Here is a 19,163-nt window from a genome sequence, read left to right as displayed (position 1 = left end):
ATTAGGTCACAGCTACTGGATTCTTTTTATTTCAAACAATGTATTGGCTGAAAACAGTACCTTATGAAGGAGGCTTATAATTGTATTTTATCATTCACAAAGCTACTTGTTATCAGCATTTAGAAAATGTGTTTTCTTCTTTCTAGCTAATAATAAATCCTTTAAAGTTTTATCAGATACATTAACAGCAGCCTGGAGGATACAACTATAAAATTAATTGAAAGTGATTCCATGATTCATATATTTTCAGTGTTCACAAAATATCTTTTCATGTTTCCCCTCTATTGTTAAATAGTTTCCCATTTTCCTCATGGAAGATATGATTTTTATAGACTATTTGGGCATGTTTGTACATGTGTTTTTCTGGCTTGTATCTGTTATTTCATCACTCCATTATGTGGCTGTCATAATCAAACTCATTTCTTACCACTATACTGAAGCTGATATTTGGTTAATATTTTCCTGTGTTCAATATTTCTAGTTATTTCCTATATGAATACTTTATACAATATTAATGTGGTTGGCCTAAAACAAACAACATCTGAAAATCTAAATGATAGAAACATTCTACGAGGTGGAGTGGTAACTTAACCCTGTGGATCTGCCTTTCCCAGTTTTCATGATCTATAGAAAAGGCTTTGATGTTCATTGAAATGAGACTGAGTACTGGAGGTGAAGCTCCCTAAGACAGAATACAGCTCATGCTTTAGTTGGCTCAAAAACCATCAAAGCCCCAAGGTTCCAAAGTAAAACAAAGTACAATCTACTTGGAAAGGAGCACCCTTAAGGAGTGGACATCAACATTTACAAAAGGCACATACTAAAATGTTAATCTGAGAGACTAAGGTCCAAGCTAGAAGTAGAAGATGAAATCAAGGTTTCTTTGAAAAAGTTGAAAATATATGGAAAAGAGATATTAGGAACCCCAGTGAATGTTTTAATATAAAGACTCGGAAAATGATTTTAATAATTGTCAAATGACATCCTATCATGGTACCAGATGTCACCTGTATCAGATTATAAAACGCTTTTTCATTCATATTCACTAGAGGGGTTGTAAAGTTTTACATACTTCAAAGATCTACAAACTATATTCATGTTATTCACTGATAATTTTCAGTCAGTGACTAGAAGCAAAACAACAAATGAGCAATGTCTGACTTTGTGTAGGCGTCCAGACACTATGCATATTACAAATATCTTAAGATAGAGGTCAAATATATGAATACAATATATATTTTGTTGTAATAATTCAAAGAATATAACAAAATGTAGAATATATTACAAAACTGAGTGTATTAATACAAAAAAAAAACCTCAAAACAAAAACTTTGACAGTTGGAAATATAGCTCAACTTGTAGAGTGCTTGCCCAGCATGCACAAGGCACTGTGTTTGATCTCTGCCATCCTATAAATAAGGCATGATGGATCACACCCTTAATCCTACTATTTAGGTGGTAGAAGTAAGAGGATCAGACGGTCAGGTAATCCATGGCTACACAGTGTTTTCAAAATTAGGTTGTGCTACAAATGATGCACACTCTCCCCTTCAAAAGGGCTCCAAGCTGAGACAATCCTATTAGTGCTTTGCAATATAACTTAAAAATGTGGTTTGGCATCCTAACTGAGGAGAGGGTGGGAGTTCAATACAGAAGGAGAATTAAGAAAGGAAAAAGACCACCTAGATTGTTTGGTAAAGCCCTAAGGTATCATATTCTTTTATATTTACCTAAAATTTAAATTAACATTCACACACACACACAAAGCAAATTATTCCATTTGGGCTGACAATACTCCCCTCAAGAACCATAGACTAACAAAAGCCCCAGTAGCAGTCATGAGAAACTTTCTTCCAACTGGTTGTTCTGAGTTATTCAAGTGACCCCCCCCAAAACAACACAACCTATTACGATTGCCTTTGGATGCTTCTCAGAGTTTGAAAGTAAGCTCCTATTGTTGAAGACTTCCCACACTTATGACAAAGGACACAGATTACTTTTTCTCGACCCACTCTGAAAGCCTCCTTTCTGCTGTCAACACTACCTGATAGTCCTATGTAAGCTGCCAAGGGAAGGGGAATAATTTGCAATTCTAGCCAGCTGTGATACCTATGAACATCAACAGGACCATAAAGGCTGGAAAGCATCAATAGTGGCGGCACCTTGCCTAAGGTAGCTTGATCTCACTCAATAGCCTAGGTAACTCTCAGACTTGCAATCTCCCTGCCTCTTGAGTAGGGATAATTAATCCTGCTTTACACATATCTTTTAAAATTTAAATTGTTTTTTCAAATATTAATTATAAAAGTGATTAACAGGGCTGTTCTTTATTTAAAAAAAAACCATTGGCTATAACAATCAGATTATTTCTTTTTGTGACTGATAGGGAATAAAGAGCTGCTAATAAGTGTTAATCCGGTTCTGATAATTCAGATATAATTCCCAAGACATTTGCCATACTTTAAATTGTTGATAGTTTTACTTACATTTAAAACATGAAGAAAATAGGCATGTTTGCATAAGAATAAGTGACTATAATAGTGACTGAAATACTGATAGTTACATTTTCTAATGTTACTTGAAAGCATACCTAATAAATGACAAATATATTTTCAGATCTAGTCATCATTGAACAACAAGGTCAAAAGTTCTTAGATACTGTCACTTTACTTCTATTTATACCCAGGTCTCACAGGAAAATCAGGAAGACACATTTCTCAGCTTCTATTACAACACAATTGGAAAGTGACTATTTCCAGGAGCTTGTGTAAGCCTGGCTTTCTAAACCAATCACACTAAATCCACTCCTAACCCTACAAACCCCCATAGAATCATGACCTCCAGACCTCTGCAGAGCCTTATAGAGTTAAACTGATATGGGTAACAGGCACAGTCACAGAACTGACGTCACTGTTTTGAAGAAGGTTCACTTTGAGGAACTTCTCTAGGAAAGGTATTTTATTTGAATTATTTTTTCATTTTACACACCAACCCATGTTCCCCTCACTCCCCTTCTCCCATTCCTCCTCACCTCCCCACTAGCCCACTCCCTTCCCCTCCTCATAGGGGGTAAGGCCTCCCTTGGGTAGTCAACACAGGCTGGCACACCAAGTTGAAGAAGGACTAAGCCCCTACCCCTTGCATGACTGCTCAGTAAGGCACTGTAAAATAGGAAATGGGCTCTAAAAATCCAGTTTGTATACCTGGGATAAGTCCTGGTCTCATTGCCAGAGGACCCACAAACACATCAAGCCACACAACTGTCACCCACATTCAGAAGGCCTAGTGCTGTCCCATGCAGGCTCCCCAGAATGTTAAGTCTTTGAAGAAAGAAAATGAAAAAGATATCAGAAAATGGAGAGATCTTCCATGCACTTGGCTAGGTAGGATCAACATAGTAAAACTGGTAACCACACCAAAAGCAATCTACAGATGCAGTGCACTCCTTATCAAAATCCCAATACAATTCTCCACAGACCTTGAAGGAACAATATTCAACTTCCTACGGAAAAATAAAAGGGGAAATAGATCACTCTCTATGAGTAAACTAGGGGTGAGGGGTGGCAATGAAGGGTAAGGGAATGGGAACATAAGGGAATAGGATGGTGCAGCTGGAGCAGGGATGGAATGGGAAAGCAATGAAAGAAATACCATAATGGAGGGAGACATCACAGGGGATAGGGAAAAACTTGGTGCAAGGGAAGTTCCCAGAAATGCACAAGGATGACCAGCTTAGACTATTGGAAATAATGGAGAGAGTACCTGAACTGGCTTATCCCAGTAATCAAATCAATGAATACCCTGTCATCATAGAGCCTTCATCCAGTAACTGATGGAAGCAGATGCAAAGATCCACAGCTAAGCACCAGACCAAGCTCTGGGAGTCCAGTAGAAGAGAGAAGAAGGATTCTATGAGCAAAGGGTATCAAGATCATGATGGGGAAACCTACAGAAACAACCAAACCAACCTGAGGGGAACTCATGAACTTTAGACTAACAGCTGTGGAGCCTCCATGGGACTGGACTAAGCCCTCTCTGCATTTGGGCAAAAGTTGTATAGCTTAATCTGCTTAAGGGACTCCCTGGCAGTAGGATCAGGATCCATCTCTGGTGCATGAGCTAGCTTTTTAGAGTTTACTGTCTATGGTGGGATATCGTGCACAGCCTTGATGCAAGGGGAGGGGCTTGGACCTGCCTCATTTAAATGTACCAGGCTCTACTGACTCCCCATGGGAGGTCTTACATTGTCAGAGGAAGGAATGGAGGGTGAGTTGTGTGGTAGGAAACTAGGCGGCAGGAAGAAGGAAGAGTGGAGGATCAGTGGTTTGTATGTAAAATGAATAAAAAATTTCTTAATTAAAAAAATGAAAAACATAAAACCCAGGATAGCCAAAACAATCCAATACAATAAAGGAACTCAGGGAGGCATCATCATTCCTGACTTCAAGCTCTACTATAGAGCTATAGTAATAAAAACAGCTTGATATTGGCATAAAAACAGACACATTGATCAACAAAATTAAATTAAAGACCCTGACATTAATCCACACACCTATGCACACCTGATTTTTTATAAAGAAGCCAAAATTATACAATGGAAAAAAGAAAGCATCATCAATGCATGGTACTGCCATAACTAGATATTTACATGTAGAAGAATACAAATATATCCATATCTATCACCATACACAAAACTCAAGTCCAAGTGGATCAAAGACCTCAACATAAATCCAGTTACACTGAACCTTACAGAAGAGAACGTGGGAAGTAGCCTTGAACGCATTGGCACAGGAGGCCACTTCCTAAATATAACACCAATAGCACAAACACTGAGAGCAACAATCAATAAATGGGACCTTCTGAAACTGAGGAAAGATACTTTAAATGACTTGTGTTTTACAAAAGAAAAAGGCATGCTTCTTGCACTGCTGAAATTTGGGATTATTTGTTTCATCACAAGACAGGTAGATATTCCCTCACCAGACAAGCATTTTAGTATTGAGAAATCATGAGTATGTTTCATGTGGCATGGCACCATAGGTCAACACACGAGGCTAAACTATGCAAACCTTGCTCTCCACAGCTTTTCGACTCATCAATAACCTGTTGAGTAGGTTTTAAATGATAATTTAATTCCTCCAAAAAGCATATACTAAGAAATGATTGATTCTGTGGTCCTTGTTATATAATCAGTTTTTAATCATACTTTCATTGTCAAGGTGAAATAGGAAGGTTTTCATCTTTCCCACTTTTAACTAAATGATTAAACACCATCAGAGTCATAATGTCTTGGAAGTGACAGAGTCATCATAATATGTACTGACAGTACATCCATTTCAGGGTCATATTTCTATCCCTTTAACAAGTAACTGAAAGCCATGAGAAAATTCATATTGTGCTTCCAACTAATAAGTATGTGAACTTCATAGAGATTTCATTAAGGCAGCTCTCTTGCAAGAAGCACAAAAGATATGAATACGCATATTCCTCTATAGATCTCACCATGCAGGGATATGCTAAATTTAAACAGCTAAGTCCAATAAAATTGCAATGTATCCCTTAGCAATAATTGGATACATTTACATTGATTAGGTAAGTGAGGCATTATCTACATAAATAACTCAGTTCTGCTAGTCTTTGTAAACAATTCAATATTATTTGAAATGCTATGAGAATTGTACTTATAAAACCATCAGCATAAACATTTCTGTTTGATTATGCTTTAAAACATTTGGTTGTATCCTCAACATTGTCTTAGCATAAATTGACTGCTTTTTTTTTTCCTGCTAGTATTGGGATGTTCTATATTAAACAGTATTAGACTCATTGTGAAATGAGCCAATTAAAGTATAATAAGAGAAAATGTATGGAGCATGCAGTTTGCAATTTGGAGGATGCAATACAAGTGGAATGACATCATTGGTTTGGACCTACATTGAGGGTAACATCTAAGTGAGGACATATATCAGGGCCAAAGGTTGTGTCATCTTGAGTCAGGAAGGTCAGGGGAGAAAAAAAAAATAGAAGGTGCTGGTAAAATTCTATGGATTCTTTTATGGAAAGACTTCCAATGATCTGAAGAACCAAGGCCCCTCCATCTTGTAAGCCTCTTCATTTTGCAACAGGTGTTAGGTTTTGCATTCTCAGTATTGCTGACATAATTTCCAGGAACCAGAAAGAGCAAAGTTAGGATGTCAGGAATGGCCATCCGGCCATCTGGTAGCAACTGATTAACCACAGAATGACCCAATTTGGAGACAGCTCCGGATAAGGGTTTAAAAATAACTGAGGTTAAACTGAACATGAGATAACAGCAGAATTCTGAAAAGTCCCTAAGCACGAGTCAATCAGATTTGTACTCATACTGAAACCTCCCTAATGTGGTAACCTTATGGTTTTTGCCTTTAAAAACTGTGCATGCTCAGGGAAGGGCACCTCCTCTAGCTTCTGCTGCGTCAGTGTGTTGACAACTCTAGGAAAGTGATTCAGACATTACCCTAGAGAATGATTTCCCAGATTCTTACCTTTGAACATTTAAACTTTCATATTGTACTTAATATGTGACCCCAGAAAACTAACCTAAATTAATCTATTTGTAAGATGTGAGCATTATAATATTCACCATAGGATTTCTTATTATTAAGTTATATAATCTTGTTTCATTGTGGCATATTGGACAGCGCCTAATACAAACAAAGCTGTGAGTATGTACTTGCTATGAGTTTTGTTGGGCCACATAAGTTCCCAGGAATGGCCAGGTACTAAGGAAAGAGCAATGTGTTAGAACTTGCTGTTTCTGCCCAGGGAGTAAGGAGCAGCTCAATTGGTCCAGTGCTTTCCCGCACAACGTTCTGCCTTTGAGGCTCAAATTCACACAAGCCTGGCATGGTGCTATGCACACGTAATGCAGCATTGGGCAAATCAAAGCCAGGGTAGTTCAAAGTCATCCAATGCCACACAGTGAGTTTCAGGCCAGCCTAGAATAAGAAAGCCCTTCTTTCAAACAAAGAAAACTTAAATAGAGGGACTCTATGTTTCCTCCACAAATTACTTATTTATATTCTCTCTATATATGTGTGTGTATATATGTATCTATATTTCGACTCCACTTTTATTGACATTTAATGTACATTTCTCATGGAAGTGAAGGAATTATTATTTAAATAGACAGATTTGCAATAAAATTGATTAGTTAATCAATATATACCATTTCTCTAATAGAGCTGTGTAATTCTTTTTCAAGAACATTGAACTCAGGATAAAATAAATGGTTTTTTTTCATGTCCCATAGTATCTCAGAAATTAAGAGACAATGTGAATTAAGATGAGAAAGTCAGATCTTTGTGGAGCTAAACACAACAAAAGAGTGATTTGCACTAGGAAAGTGTAAGATGAAATCATAGCGGCTGCATGGCCAGAGCAGATAAATGGAGCAACATCCAATTAAGTCATCAGAAGGGAAGAAGACAGAGTTTTCTGTGTAATTGACATTCACATATTGAGTACTTCTATGCACAGTTTAACCTTTATAAGGTGTTACTCTTGCTATTCTTGTTTATTTTTACTACTGTAGGAGAGGAAAGATGACTACCATTCCTTAGCTTTCATGGGGTCATACCTGACAATCCTAGAAAAAAAGGTAGATTAATGAGAGGAAAGCATAACAAATTCACTTAGTCAAAAATCTTATGCTAGAATTCAGAAATGAAGAGCAACAGACTCAGGAAAAAGGGGTCTTTTATGCTTAGTATTGATGAAGAATAATCAGACACATAAAAATTGTAACTGCATAGAAGGATTTGACCTAATGGCATCGGGGTGAAGAAAGCACGATCCCAGAAGTCTTGCAAAGGTTTTACATGTTGTCATGTCACCTTCCTCTCAGTCAGGACCTGCTGCAGTGAGTCCCCAAGGGAGAAAGAAGAGAGCTGACCTTTCTGCTTTCTTGGTTTGCTTTTGCAGAAAGTAGTTTTAGTTTCTATGCTCTACCTTAAAGAAGAGAACTTTAGTCTGTGTCTCACTTTAAAGGATGAAGAGGGGAAGGAAACAGGTGTGCAGGGCACGAGGATGCCAGGGAGATTGCTTGTAAGGTCTTTCCAATCTTTAATTCCAAGCACTTAGAATGACAAAATATCATAGGTTAGAGTATCTTGTTCTGATTTCCAACGTGATGTTATTCAGGTACATTAGTAGGTAACTAGAGAAAATTAATAATAACAAATAAGTCATGGTTGAATTTCAAGTACTGAAACCACTCCAAGACATCAGTCTCACCTAATTGTGTAGATTTCTCCATTGTCTTTCTGTTAATTGCTGTAGAGTTTGGGCAGAAGTAAATTACCAAAAATTTGAACAAAAGGGAATGATTAGTTTCCTATACCTGGATGGTAAAAATCACCTACACAGCCTCTACCTTCAACACTTTTCGATAGACATAAAAAATTAAAGAAAATGGGAATTTCTTACTACTTCTAATTATATATGTCATGGGATGAAAACGAAGACTATGATTTTGATTTCATGGAGATATTCCACTGTAACCAGAATCTCTCCTTGTATTCCTCTCTGATTCTGAGTCCTTGTTATCTCCTTTGAAAGAACTCAGATGAGTCATACAGTGACTGGGTGAGGAAGACAGGTAGGTGCAGACTCTGGTGGCACCTTCTCAAGCGGAGAGAGTAAACAGTGACCAAAGGGACCATGGTAAAGCAGTGCTTTCTCACTCCTTAAGACTGTTGAGTTGATCTATATTTGAGGAGTTCTTTGTATAATTCTGAGTCTCTGAAGCAGGCACCTTTCCCTGAAAGCACTACCTTGTCAAGGTTCTTGACAGGCTTATTTGGATTACTTATTCTAGGAGGGGACAGGCTATGTCCTTGATCTTTACCAGAAAGCCTTTAGCTAAACTGAGATCTTCTGACATTCAAAGCTAATTAGAATGTTATATTTCCATCTAGTAGTAGTGGTTTTTAACCTTCCTAATGCTGTGACCATTTAATAAAGTTCCTCATGCTATGGTGACACCCCACCATAAAATTATTTTGTTGCTACTTCATAACTGTAATTTTGTTACTGTTATGAAGTGGAATGTAAATATCTGATATGCAGGATATCTGAAATATAACCTCAAAGGGGTCGCAACCTATGTGTTGAGAACACATGTGCTAGAAGGAGGACACAGGTTCTGTTGTGTTGTCTGGTAGTCAGAATTCCACTGTTTCAGTTCCTGGTTTTAAAAACTGCTGATTAGTTTGTATATGTGGGTTGGGGGGGGTGTTTCTTCCTTAATAAACTTCAAGATAATTAATATATCCTTAGTTACTAGACACCAAAGTCTGTGAAAGATTTCATGCTTGGGTCTGCAAGATAGCTCAGCATAGGTAATGATTCTTCCTGTTTCCAAGCCCTAGGATCCAAGTTCAATCCCTGGGCTCCACAGGGTAGAAGAAAACAACTGACCCTAACAGTGCTTCTCTGACCTCAACACAGATGCAGTAGTACCTGTATCCCTCCCCCAAATAAATATATGTACAAAAATTACATGCATCTTAAAATTGCTAGTATTAATTATCTTTACTTAGATATAATTAGCTCCCTTATTTTGATAAAATTTGCCAATAGAATTTTATTTCATGAAAACTTTTCTTAAGTATTTTTCTAGAAACAATGAAAACTTGCTTATTTATAAAAAACATAGTAGCCTTTGTGATATAATTGTCTTCCCTCTTATGTGAGGCATGAAATTGCATTTGGGCCTACTTACTATTATATTACTCTTACAATCATCAGAAATAAAAACTTGAGTTTCATACTCTGTTTTTTTTTTTTTTTTTTTAGGAATTCTGGCTTGGGCATGCTGACACATGCATCTTTCCTCATCTTCTTGTGCTAAGGAATTAATTATAAGTGTTTGAGCTAAATCCATAAATCATAAAGGGGTAAGAACTGTAGTTTCCTTTGATACTCTCCGTAAGTGAATGCAATCTCAATGGCAGCTGATATTCCCTACATTGCTCTTGTAAATGGTTATTACATTTGAACTCTGAAGACTTAGAAGCAATTTGTATTCTCTGATGGGATTTTGCCTTTGAAATGCCCTACCCTCTGTTATCTAAATGGAATGTCAATGTTGAACTTCTAGTTCAGTCTCATTGAGAAAAAAAAAAATAACAGAACAAATGTATGTTTCATAGTTTTAAAACAATATGTTTTTAAACTTCTTGCACATACCCCAAAATACATAGCACTTACATGTATTTGTGTAAAACACTATAGAACTCAGTGTTAGGGATGTTAGAGATAATTTTCCTGATTTTATCCTGTAATTTATATTGCTATTACCTACTTTTCTCTGTTTCTTTATACATTCTTTCCATTTTTTAACTTTATAGCTCTATTTATATTGTTATGAACAAAGGCTGAGAAATCTTGAATAATTGTAAAAGAGAAAATATCCACTAGTGATATCCACTCTGGATAAATATGTAGGCTTATTATGTTTGCTGCACAACTCACATCAGATCTGCTATTTATACAAGATTTGCACACAGTCAAGCCTGCCATTATGAATGAGGGCTGAGCTCATGGTGCTGCACTCCTCAGTGAGGGACTATTAGCGGTTTAGAGCTGCTAGAAGAGAAAGAATCATTCCTTTCTAGGTATTTTCCAATTGGTCATTGATAGACTTCCCATATTCCAGTAGATGGTTCCACAACAACACACATATGTCTGGGCAGTACTAACAGAAACTTAGTAGATTATTTTAAAAGGAGAGACAGAAATAGAGATAGAGTTAGAGAGATAGATAGATGAGAGAGAGAGGGCGGGGGCAGACAGACAAAGAGAGGAGAGGAAACAGAGACAAAAACAGTGACAGGACATAAATTTGTGAGAGTCCAGAGGTAGATGCCGGGAAAATAGGGTAGGTACAACCATATTTCATGGTGCATATATATTAAATTCTCAGATATTAAATAAAAATTTTAAATGTCTAAATATGCCTTAACAATTATGATTCCTGTGTTAAATAAAAGAAGAATAACAGTTTTTGTTCTGTTGAACTTCTGAGCAGACCAATGCAATGTTTGATTTAACTGTGAAGATAATTTGCATGTGTCATTTTTACACACGTCAGAAATAAGCCATCTGGAAGAAATATTTGCAATGAAAATAATCATTCCCTTCTTTGACAGAGTAAATATTTTCTAACACTAACTATTTTATTGATGCTGAAATATTCGTATTTAAAAGACACATAAGCATATTAAAGGAAAAGATTCAGGTCATCCTATAGTAGAACTCCTTTTCCCCCTAAACTTGTCCTGTAAATTCTTGTTTTATCACCTGGACTAAAGAAAAAAGTCATTAAGTCAATGATTCATCGAAGATATTTACATTTCAAATTAGGAAACACAGAGATGAAAATTTAACATTAAAAAATGTTATAACAATAGTGACAAATAATAATTATGAGAGCACTTTATAGTAATAAATTTTTCTGGATATTCTGCTGCATTTGATGTATTGTTTTGTAAACACGTAGGAGAGGGGATAGTACAAGCATCTCATTGGTAAAACATTAATAATATTATTATTAAGCGGTAACTACATAAATGGATATTTTGAAGTGGATGTTGTGCAGTCTGCACAGCAGAGATGAAAATTGAAGATGAATAAAACGGAAGAAAGTGATGAAGAGGAAGGTGTTGCATTGATTTAAGCTCTATCAGAGCAATAAGGCAAGAAGAACTGAATAGGATTAAAATCCAAATGGATAAATATTAAACAATGGGCTATTTTGATTACACAATGAATAAAAACAAATTGCACAAGACTGGGTTAGTGTGTCACAACAATAACATGATAAAGTTGATGGGAGGGGGTGGGGATGGGGAAGCCAGGAGGCTTGAAACCTACGTAAAGAATTAAAGAGAGCCAAGAAATTCTGATAGTGGGAGAGACAGTCTTCAAATGAAGAGCACATCAATTGGTTATGAAATCCTAAATGGTCATCTCTGAAAACAATATCCAAATTACACTAGACAGACTGAGAACATTGTACTTATGTAGTTAGTACACATATGGGTGGGTGCATAGGCATATATGTTGCAACAATTAATAATATAAAAGAGGTTACCATGAATAAAAAAAAAAAAATCAAGGAGAGGTATGTGGGAGGGTTTGGGAAGAGGAACAAGAAGGGGAAAATGACCAATTTTTGTTTTATAATGTCAAACACAAAAGAAAAAAAAAGAATCAACTGCTCATTTTTTGCCTTGTGGAGTAATTGAAATAATAACCAATGGATCTGAAATATGATAATGAATATCTAAGTCTGGCTTCAATTTTATTGCTAAAGAACAGTGACTCTTACATATACAATTTTAAACTGTACTTCATTAATTTCCCTGAAATTACAGGCCTAAACGTTCTATGTCTTACAGTCACTGTTGTTTAAGTTTCTTAAAGTCTCTTAAATGCACTGGTTTAAAGTTGAGTAATCTATCATCCAAGAAACATAATTTGTTGTCTGTGTAGATTTATTAACTGCTGAAGCAATACACATGTTCAGTCGGCTGAAAAGTCTCTAGCTTTTTTCCAGCCTAGTTTCCAGCGTCCTCCAAAGATCATCTTTCTATTACTTTCAAACTTGCAGCCATATTAGACTTCCTATCTGTCTGATGTTCTCTCCCTCCCCACAGTCTTCCCCCTCTCTCTTCCTCCCCACACTCCCCCCTCTCCCTCCCTCCTGCTCCCCCACTCCCTCTCTCCTACTTCCACTCTTTTCTCTCCATTTCCATTTCCTCCTAGGAGTGGGGTTTGATTAACTGTGATGAAATAAAAGGTAAATGTCAACACTTGTGAGCATTTAATAAGGGTTTTGTAGAAGATGACAACAAGAAGAATAGGATAGAAAATATTGCTTTAAAATATCTAGGTTTTGAGAAATATGGGGACTCTGTGTGGGAACTCGAGATGAACCATAATTCCTGTGTGATGATGTGCTTCTTATGAAGAACAGTTTTGACGATATTGTCTTCAATATCTTTGTACCGGTTCTACCTTCCTAGTACTTGTAACAATGTAAAAGCTTATATTTTCCCTTACCAAAGCAAAACAAAATATGCAAATAAACAAAGGAAGATGTGTATCATTTTTTTTCATTTTAATTTCCATGAGATATTCTAAACTTTCCTGAACTTTCTCGTCCAGAATCTTCCACCTCTCTATGGACCCTAGTTCCTTTGTTAGAGAACTGTGTTAGAAATCATGATTCAACACAGTAGGTGTGCTGGTTGCTACTGACTAGCCATTGCTTCTAATCCCTGGCAGCTCATGAATAAATGACATTAGATGAATATGCATGTGCATTCATTCACAGTTTAAATAAATTTCTGACTACACCTATATTTAATTACTTTAATCACATTATGATAAGCATAAGTTAATACTAAGGTATCCTATTCAGATTGATTGTCCTAAAGGCTTTATTACTCCATCTCCCCAGCCTTCCCATAACCTCGCATTCCAATTTTTAGGAACATAGCTTTAAAAATCCATCATGCATGAAGGTAATTATTAAATTCTTTTGTAAATGTATAGAGCTATTTTTTAATAAGTACACTCACAGGAACAACTTTAGGGACTGTAATACAGTGTTTATAAATGAAAAAAACCACAATTTTAATTTTACAAACTTTACTCATTCCCAGAAGTTAGTGAGTTTGTTTTGTACAGTTTCTTTAAAAATATACTACTTTCTATTCTTCTGAACTTCTAAATGAATTTTGGAAAATAACAAAAAAACCCAAGTATTTGGATGGCTGTGTATTCAGCGAGATGGTAAAGTAGGTGAAAATTCTTAAGTCTGATTTTATTAACATTCATATTAATGTTCATTCTTCATACTATGAAGTTCTGTGGAGTTTTTCTATTATCTAGTACTGTGTTTCCACAACTAAATCTTATTCTGTCTCTAGAATGTTGTGTAAATGAAGTAACTGAATATATAGCCTTGTGAGATTGGCTTCTTCCACTTAACAATATTCACTGAAGATTGATATATCAATTAACTTTCTTGGTTTACTTGTTTGTTTCCTTTTGTCACAGAATAATAGTACTATATGTACAGATATATTGCAGCTTGTTAAGGTCACTGAAGTCTGCTGTAGTGGTCTCCAGTTTTGCTAAGTATGAGTTAGTAGTTAGAAACCCTCATTTAGGGTGTCATGAGAACACAGCTTAAATTTTACTAATGGGACATAGCCGAGTAATATTGTCAAGTTATGAGAACAAGTGTAAAAATTTGTAAGTATAACTTTCAGTTACTGTCCGAGTACCCTATAACAGTATTTTTCAAATATAGGAGATGACAGGCTAATTTAACAGTAGAGAAATCAAATAGACACTACTTCTGTAAGGCTGTTATTAGAGATTAATGGTTATAAATCATGTTCATTATATGATGGAATATGTCAATGATATAATATTATATCATGTAAATGATCCCATCTTTGTGGCTTTTTTCCAATGACAGTTAACCTAGTCTAATCATGAGACAATTAGCTGACAAATATTAACTAAGGACATTTTTTTTCAAAAAAGCTTCTTGAAACTGTCAACACTTTTATATAATGAAAAATAAGAACAGTTTGGATAAAAAAGTTATAGCCAAGAGCCTAAAGTGAGGTGACAATTTATGACAAGGTACTATTCTAGATATAACTGAAACAAAAAAGGGCATCATGTGAAAATGAAGGACATTAAAGAGATGTCTAAACTTTGAATAATTATGCATCAAATTTTGGCTTATTAATTTTAGCATGTCATAGTAACAGCAACACATTAATAATAAGTTTAATTGAAAGGAGAGTTTATAGAAATTCTCTATACCATCACCACCTTCTCTTAATCAACAAATATAATATATAGCATTTAAAAATGTTTCTTATAAAAATGACAAATAGGAAATAATAGGGAGGAAAATCAAGGACCACATGTAAGATGGAGTCACGCTTCTCTAGCACATCTGAATCATGTCATGGGTAAGAGAATATTTGCTGAAGCAGCGATTTGATATTTACCAAACCATGTCTGCCTATGATATAGATATGATCAAGTCCAAAATGAAGTACGTGGAGACAGCTAAATAGAACAAAATAGAATCTCAGAGAAAAAGGAATACTATGTTACTTCTAGATAACTTTACTGTAAAACTTGCTTGGGTTTACACGAAGGAAGAAATAACTATTAAAATCTGATCATTTTCAAATATTTATCTTGGGTGTCTTGCTAGGGTTTCTATTGCTGTGATAAATACCATGACCAAATGCAACTCAAGGAAGAAAGGACTTATTTCATCTTACACTTCCATGTAACAGTCTCTAACTGTGAGAACTCAGGGCACGAATTCAATCAGTTAAAGGACCTACAGGTAGGAACTGAACTGCTGGAGAGACAATGGAGGAGTGCTGCTTACTCTTTGGGACATGTGGCTTGCTTGGATTGCTTTCTGATGCACCACTGCTGGACAATTGTCCTCAATGAGCTGGGTCTTCCCTCATCAATTGCTAATTAAGACAGTGCATTGCAGACTTGCCTGGATGAAAATATTTAGTGGGACTATTTTCTCAACTCAAAGTATGTCTTCCTACATTATCCTCCCTTTTGTCAAGTTGGGATAAAATTATCCAGGACAGTGGTGTACTTTAATCCATTTAAATAATTTTTCCAAAGGAATGCTCTTGTTGTTTTCAATATATCATTAGTTATGTGTATGTATGTATGTATGTATGTATGTATGTATGTATGTATGTATTGGTTTTTCGAGACAGGGTTTCTCTGTGTAGTTTTGCTCTATTTGCTAACATACATTTTGCACATTTAAAGTTTGTTTGTTGATTTTTAATATATATGTGTTGAGGGGTCATGTACATACAAGTGCTAACAGATACCAAATGGATATTAAAGCCTTGGGGTTAGAATAACAGGCAGTTTGTGAACCTTGTCACATGGGTGCTGGGAATTGAACTCAGGTCCTCTGCAAGAGCAGCAAGTGGTCTTACCCACTGGGCTATGTTTTGCATTTTATAAGTGTTCCTGTAAGGCAAGAGGAAGGCACGTTGTACATATGTACCAGTTTTCCTCTAAATGTGTATTTTTCAACCCTTACCACCACATCATCAATCCTGGTTCATTGTCATTTACCTCCTCCAATGGAAGGTGAACTGTTATGATCAGTGTCCATGTATTTTCTCATTTGGGGGTAAACTTACAGGTAGCAATGTTTCCAGAATCTTCAGTAACAGTATATAAGATTTAACTTTTTTGCCAAAAGATTTTAAGATATTGGGGCTAGCAAGATGGCTCAGTGGTTAAGAGCACTGACTGCTCTTCCGGAGGACCCAGGTTCAATTCCCAGCATCTACATGGCAGATCCCGACTGTCTGTAACTCTAGTTCCAGGGGATCCAACAACCTCACATATAAATAAATCATTAAAAAATTGTATTATTAAAAAAAGACTTTAAGGTATTACATGATCTTAATTAGTTGAGTAAATAATTACAAAAATATTTTTAAATGTTATTATTCAAAATTAAATACCCAGGAAATTCAGCTGTGCTATTAATGGCACAACTATACACTCATAACCAATCCTTTAGTATAGTTTTTAATTATGAAATAAAAAGGTTACAGGCAGAGTTGAAGGACCATAATGTGCTTATGGATTGTAATCACCAACCACAGACCTGAGCACCATTAGGACTAGCAAGATCTATAATAGTTGATACATGGACTCTGCCTGTAAGAGTAGAAATCAAGGCCTTGTGAGAAAGTGAAGGCGATGCTGAATGACAATAGGAGACAGAAATGTACACTGGGTTTGGGGGTTACTCTCTGTTCATGCCTCTTTTCCAGATTATACTTCTGTTTGTGCAAGTTGCAGTTATGTTTTAAATTGAAAAAAAAAAATAGTGATACATTTTGGTTGTTTGTTTTCGCTCTTTTGGGGGGCCCACCACCCAGCTTCCAAATAAATCACACATAAAGGTTTCTTCCTAATTATGAATGCTTGGCCTTAGCTTGTCTTGTTTCTTGCTAGCTTTCATTAACTTTAAATTACCTCATCTACCTTTCCCTCTGGACTTTTCCCATTCTCTTACTTCTGTAAATCATACTCTTACTCTCTGGCTGGCTGTGTAGCTGGGTGGCTGGTCCCTGCAGTCCTCCTCCTTCTCTGGTTACTTTTCTTTTCCTTCCGGATTTCTCCTTCTATATAATCTCTCTGCCTGCCAGCCCTGCCTATCCTTTCTCCTGCCTTGCTATTGGCCCTTAAGTTCTTTATTAGACCATCAGGTGTTTTTACACAGCAAAGTAACACAGCTTCACAGAATTAAACAAATGTAAAATAAACCAAAGTAACATACTTTAAAATAATAGTTTACAACAATACAACAAACTTCATTCTGAAAATTTTGTGTCTGTAAGTATGTATGTGTATAGAGTGTGCATGCCCATGCACATGGAAGTCAGAGAAGGATATCAGATCTACTCCATGACTTTCCACCCTATTCTTTAAGAGAGGGTCTCTCATTGAATCTGCAGCTCACACTTAGCTCTCACCTACATAAAATTAACTTGTTTCTCATTAGAGTTGGAAATTAATCAGTATTTTATACCTACCATTCTGCTGTGCTTTCCTGAGCCAGCTTGATGTAGATACTCAAAGACTACTGGTCATTGATGCTGTTCCTAATCCTTTTTCACTAAAAGCAGCTAGGCTTGGCATTCTTTCATTAACAGAGCTTGATGAATCACAAACTGCTCCCATCCCTTTTAAACCAACTCTTGTATCATTTTAAGTGTGGAAGAGTTGGGACTGGACCTAAGCCAGTTCAACACGCCCTAAGAACAATTAAGTTTGCTAAGTCACAACAGTTCTAAAGAACAGACGAAACCCACAACTCAGAAATAGCATTAATAGTATTGCTACCTTTATATCTTCATGATACATATTTTATACATGAAGATTTTGTTTACAGTAATCTCTTTTCACATTGCCTTCTATTTTTCTGTGTTCACTGTATTTCAACCTTTACTGTAGCTTTTCATTAGAAAAAGAAATGAGACCTGAATGTTAAAAAGAGGATGAATTTAAAAGAGTATTTCAATTCCAAATATGAAGTCATTTTATTTAAATAGTAATGGCAATATTTAAGTACATAATCAATTCTAATACCATCATAAGGTTAAGTTGAATGGAGATTGTCTAACTTCATTAACATCAGCATAATTACTGCAAGAATCACCTCATTCCTGGTCAGACCAATTCTTATTGATTGACCAGGAAATGGAGCAGGTTGAGGCTTTCCTCTAATTATTTAAAGCCATCTTCACTTACCTCATAAAATATTGACAATGTTTCAAGTTAATGATGTTTATTATATCATTATTAATGTTACCATGTAAGACTAAATACTAAAGAAAACTACAGAAATTTCTTTAAATTATGAAATAATGGAAAGTAGAAAATATATTGACTTGGAAAACCAGTATTCTAGTAGAGTTTAATGCATGAATAATACCAGCAACAATTTAAAATAGCAATGTAGAATAGGATATGCATAAAAGCTCAGAATTGCATAATCCTTTCTAGTGTAGCATATTGGAGGAAAAGTACAATTTATGCTATATGAAATCAAGATTTTACTTACAAAAATGCAGTATTTTAGCTTTTTATTTAAGAAGTTGATTATTTGTTATTGTAATAGTTATATATTTAAGTTGTATTTTAATTGGTAATTTTATGAATCATTTTAAGGAATTTAGAGTTGATGAACTTCTATGAAGATGCTTTTTCAGTAAATAAAATGCAATGTATTGTATAAAATTAAAACTATACAAAAGAAAATTGAGGTACATTTCAATAGATGAGTTTAGCATGAACCACCAGTTCAGGTGGGTACCCACAATTTGGAGATAATTAAAGGACAGTTTGAAATGCAGTTTTAAAAATCGGTTAAAGAATCTGCCTGTGTAAACATAAGTAAAATCATTTTGTTTAATTGCAAAGCATTATAAAGCCTTTGTTAAAGAAACATTAAAATAATTCTATTTATGTATTTTATACAAGAATTTTAGTGAAATTAAATAATTGGTGTA

This window comes from Peromyscus leucopus, chromosome 12 (assembly GCF_004664715.2).
Source record: "Peromyscus leucopus breed LL Stock chromosome 12, UCI_PerLeu_2.1, whole genome shotgun sequence".
Classification (NCBI taxonomy): domain Eukaryota; kingdom Metazoa; phylum Chordata; class Mammalia; order Rodentia; family Cricetidae; genus Peromyscus; species Peromyscus leucopus.
Note: the sequence above shows the minus strand (reverse complement) of the source record.